Here is a 5497-nt window from a genome sequence, read left to right as displayed (position 1 = left end):
TCCTCAAAGAGGACACCCTACCAGAGGTGTAGGCTGAGACTCTGCCTGTCACCGCCTACCTCAGACCCTAGGTACCAGGGACCTTTGCCAAGTTCAAGGTGTGGTCAAGACTTCCTCCTAAGACCTCTTGTTAAAAGTAAACAATCACCTGAAATCTAAAGATTTAAACTCTAACCATTGAACTAACATTGTCATTGTAATTGTTAATTCTGATTTCCCTGTTCTAAATGAATATCTCATTTATTTCATGCTTTGCCATCACTAACTTATTAAACCAGTTCATGCATGACAAACCTTAGCATTCTTTATGTTTATGATAAAAGTCCTGCATAACAGTAATTCACCCCTTCTCTCAATTCCTTTGGCACTTAGAATGTGTATTGCACAATTATATATCTTGTAGTAGAAGGAAGACAGGGTGATCTACTTCCGTAAAGGTTTACAGCCTAGGAAACCCAATGAGGGGTCACTATGAGTCAGAAACGAATCGATGGCAGTGAGTTTGGTTTTTTGTTTTGTTTTGGTTTTTGGTTTTTTTTGGGCTTTAGTGTATTTTAAAATAACTTCTCAGTGATTACAACACATGTCAAAGTTTATGTCAAACTTATCTCAAGGGGAAAGTCCTCAAACAAACCAGTGCAAAATTTCTCTACTGGTAAAGATATGTTATTGGAAAAAAGAATAAAGAAATAATCATTGTTAGACTGGATATCAAAAGAATGTCTGCTTGGACTTTTTGCAAGATTGATCAAAAGTCCTTAATCAACTCCCATGGCTGACAGTCACCTTAGTGGGTTTTCTATGAGAGATTTTTCAGCTCATTAAAATATATCAGAACATTTTAGAGCATTTTATCAAGAAGGTAAATTCTTCCTAGAAGGAGCAGACATTCCAACAGAACACAAAATCCTGGCCCTCTCAGATGTAGGATGATTTGCTTTCCCATTCTACTAATGGAAGATAGACACAGAGTATATCTGTGGCTAAGTAAATAGCTTTTGAATGAAAAATAAATGCTTAGTTTAGGAAGGAGTAAACCATGGCTCAAAACTAGATTACTGGAACCCAGTTTCTGGAGGTAAAGTATAAGAGTCTGAGGCACTCAGAATGATAGAGTGGAATGATAGAAAAAAACCTTGGGGTTTTGATTGGCATATAGAGCTGCCAAACTTGTACCAAAAATTCCCTGCCTCTAGACCTCTACTTGTTTAAGCACCTTTAGTAGAACTTTCAGATAGTTATTTGCAGCTGAAAACATTCCTAAATAACACAAATTTTATTCCCAGGCAGAAGCATTCTTCAATAATTCTATTTCAGTGAGCACAATATATTTCCTGTAGAATTTCAGCCCTTTGTAATGAGTTTTCCTTTTTACATCTGTTTTAGTTGCATTTGCTTTTAAGGGAGCAAAAAATTTTTAATTTTCTCATTTAAGTTCAGAATTGTCCACTACGAGCAGATGAGGTTAATGAACTAATAACAATGTTAGTACTATGCTTTGCTGTTAGTTTTGATTTTATGCCTCATAATTAACTCTTTGTGAGTTTGAGTGAATGCTCTGCATCCATTTTTAACAAGATAGAAATACAGCTATCTTCCCTTTAGCTATTCTCCAGAGGGTTTATGGTCCTTAATTTAAGTCTGCAGAGTACTGACCTCCTCTAAGAAAGCTCTGTAAACCCTGACGGTATACACCTTGTGGTGTACAGTGATTTGTATAATAGCTGTGATCCTGAAAACCGTGTGAAAATAAAATCATTTCTACTATGCATTGCAGTACAGTATTCATGGCCCTGGTAATGCAGTGGTTAATCATTCTGCTGCTAACTGAAAGGTTGGTGGTTCAAACCCACTAGCTGCTCCATAGGAGAACAATGTGGTAGTATGCTTCAATAAAGATTACAGCTGTGGAAAGCCTATGGGAAAATTGTACTCTGTTCTATAGGGTCACTATGAGTTGGAATTGACTTGACAGCAATGGATTTAGTGTTTTGTTTTATGGTCAGTCCTATCAAGGAAATGATTGTTTTATGAAACAAATAATAGAATGAATATTCATCTGTTTCAAAGACTGGGAAACTACAGCCTATGGGCCAACTCTGAACCTCCTTCTGTTTTTATAGAGTTTTATCTGAACATAGTCATGCTCATTAGTTTACATATTATTCATGGCTGCTTTTATGTTATAACCCAACCCACTGCTATTGAATAGATTCTGACTCATAGTGACCCTATGGGACAGAGTGGAACTGTGGAACTGCCCCATATGGTTTCCAAGGCTGTAAATCTTTACAGAAGCACACTGCCTCCTCTTTCTCCCACAGAGTAGCTCGTGGGTTTGAACCGCTGACCTTTTGTTTTGCAGCTCAATGCTTCAACCACTACCCCACCAGAGCTCCTCCATGTTACAACAGCAGAGTTTAGTAGTTGTGACAGAGACTTTATAACTCTCAAAGCCTAAATTGTTTACTATCTTGCCCTGGTAATTTGTATTGTCAATGACAGAGACAATTGATCTATACTTCTATATTGCCCTTTTATTTAAGAGTTAGTACTAGAAACATCTATTGTATTTACAGCATTTACTTCATGTACAATTTTATTATCCCATTCCTACATAGAGGGATTACTTTCCAGAGAATTATGAACATGATGCAAAAAGATAACATATTTTATCCAATTCATATTGAATATTACAAGTAGAAATATTACACATAACCTGACAGTGACTAACTCACCAAAAACCAAACTCACTGCCATTGAGTCGAATCCAACTCATAGTGATCCCTATTGGGTTTCTGAGACTGTAAATTTTTATGGGAGTAGATTGCCCCATCTTCCTGCCATAGAGCACCTGGTAGGTTTGAACCGCTGACCTTCTGGTTAGCAGTGAAATGCCTTATCCACTATGCCACTAGAACTGCATGTTACAAATATTTCACCAACCGAACATTTATTTTTTAAAAATTTTGTTGGCAAAATTTAGATCTATAAATTTTGAGCCAAGATCATTGGACTCAAGCACAGATGGAAAAAAAAAGAAAGAAAATTTTGAATCTGGCCATAAACAGAAATTGTCAGTGACTCTTGGCTATAATCAGTAAAATATGATGTGAAAAAAAGCTAATTATTTATCAGCTCTTCATTAGAAAATTTAAATGGGAATTACTTATCTTTTTTTAAAAAATACATTTTATTGAAATATAATTTATGTACAGTGAAATACACAAAACTAAAGTGACATGGGTCGATGCATTTTTTTTTTCTTTTGCTTGCAGTGTTCCCTCACCTCTCCTCCCACCCCTGGTAATCAACAAAGAAAGTTTCCTTCCATATACAAACCTTTCCTTGACTTTTTACAATAATGAACTAATGCTATATTTGTCCTTCTGTGATTAGCTTATTTCACTCAGCATAATGTCCTCCAAGTTCATCCATGTTATGCAGTGTTTTGCAGATTCTACATTATTTTGCATAATTCTACGTTAGTGTTGCATAGTATTACATTGTGTGTATGTATGATAAGATTGGTTATCCATTCTTCTCTTGATGGACACGTACCTTGTTTCCATCTTTTTGCTATTGTAAATAGTGCTATGATTAACATAGGTCCTGGTTCTCATTTCTTTAGGATATATACCTAGTAATGGGATTGCTGGGTCAAATGATATTTCTAATTCCAGTTTCTTAAGGAATTGCCATACTGTTTCCACAGTGGTTGTATCCTTTGACAGTACCACCAGCAGTGTATAAGAGTCCCAATCTGTCCACATCCTTGGCAGCATTTGTTATTTTCTGTCTTGTTGGACTTTGCCATTAGTGCTGGAGCAAGAAGATATCTCATTGTTGTTTTGATTTGCATCTCTCTAATGGCTAATGATCATGAGGATTTCTTCATGTATTTGTTGGCCACCTGAATATCCTCTTTGTTGAAATGTCTATTCATATCTTCTGCCCATTTTTTAACAGGATTGTTAATCCTTTTTGTTCTTGAGGTGTTGGATTTTTCTATAAATTTTAGAGATAAGTCCATTGTCAGATATGTCATTGCCAAATATTTTTAACCAATCTGTAGGTTCTCTTTTGACTCTTTTGGAGAAGTCTTTGGAAGCACGTAAAATTTTAATTTTCAGAAGGTCCCATTCAGCTAGTTATCTTCAGCTATTTGTGCATTTTGGATTATGCTTGACAGTCTATTTATGATGTAAATCAGCCCTAAATTTGCCCCTATTTTTTCCTTAAGGAACTTTATAGTTTTAGGTTTCACATTTAAGTCCTCGTGCTGGTTACATTTGTGTGTCGACTTGGCTGGGCCTGGTTGAGTGGCTGGGCAGCTGATTGTAGTTATTCCCCATGGTGAGATTGGTAATTAACTCCATGGCGGAATCTATTGGAGCAGCTGAGTAGCTGCTTTGGGTATGTGGTATGCTTCCTGTATATAAGAAAGAGCTTTGGGAATGGTCTTCAGCTTATGGCATGCTTGAACCCTGCATGTAGCTGTGTCATTGCTCGGCAGCCTGCCATGCTCTGCCAACCTTGGGACTTTCAATGGACTTGAATGATTAGCCTGCCTTGTGGTTTGGTAACATCGGGACTTGCTCTTTACTTGTCAACCTTGAGATTATCAGCCTCAGCAGCTAGGGGCTGTCTGAGTGAAGAAAAGCCTCCAGTTTCAGTGGGCCAGAAGATGGAGGCAGAGCTGAAGCCCTAGGTTGAGGGGCTTTCACCCAGCCTCGAGAGCCTGGCACTTTGAACTTGGACTTAAAGCCTCCAAACTGTAAGATAATAAACTCCTGTTTGTTAAGGTCATCCCATTTGTGGTATTTCTGTTGGAGCGGCACTAAGTAACCAGAACAGTCTTTGATCCATCTGGAGTTAGTTTTTGTGTATGGTGTGAGGTAAAGATCTTGTTTCATTTTTCTGCAAATGGAAATCCAGTTTGCCAGTATCATTTATTAAACAAGCATTCTTTTTCCCATTTAATGGATTTCGGCACTTTGTCAAAGATCAGCTGACCATAGGTCAATGGATCTATTTCTGGGTTCTCAATTCTGTTCCACTGGGTTGTGTGTTTGTCGTTATACCAGTACCAGGCTGTTTTGACTACTGTGGCTGTATAGTAGGTTTTGAGATCTGGGAGTGTGAGGCCTCCTACTTTGTTGTTCTTCTTCAATAGTGCTTTGCTTATCTGAGGTCTCTTTCCTTTCCATTTAAATTAGTGATTGGTTTTTCCATATCCTCAAAGAATGCTGATGGGATCTGGATTGGGATTGCATTGAATGAGATTGCTTTGGGTAGAACTGACATTTTTACAATGTTCAATCTTCCTATCCATGAGCATGATATGTTCTTGCAACCCACTAGCCACTCCCCGGAAGGAAGATTGGGCACTCTACTTCCATAGAGATACCACATGGGAAACCCAAGAAGGGGTCACAATGAGTCGAATCAACTTGAGGGCAGTGAGTTTGGTTTTTCTTTTCTTTTCTTTTTTTTA

This window comes from Orycteropus afer, unplaced genomic scaffold, assembly GCF_000298275.1.
Source record: "Orycteropus afer afer isolate SDZICR_OR568_19922 unplaced genomic scaffold, OryAfe1.0 scaffold00050, whole genome shotgun sequence".
Classification (NCBI taxonomy): Eukaryota; Metazoa; Chordata; class Mammalia; order Tubulidentata; family Orycteropodidae; genus Orycteropus; species Orycteropus afer.
This window is presented reverse-complemented; position numbering follows the sequence as displayed.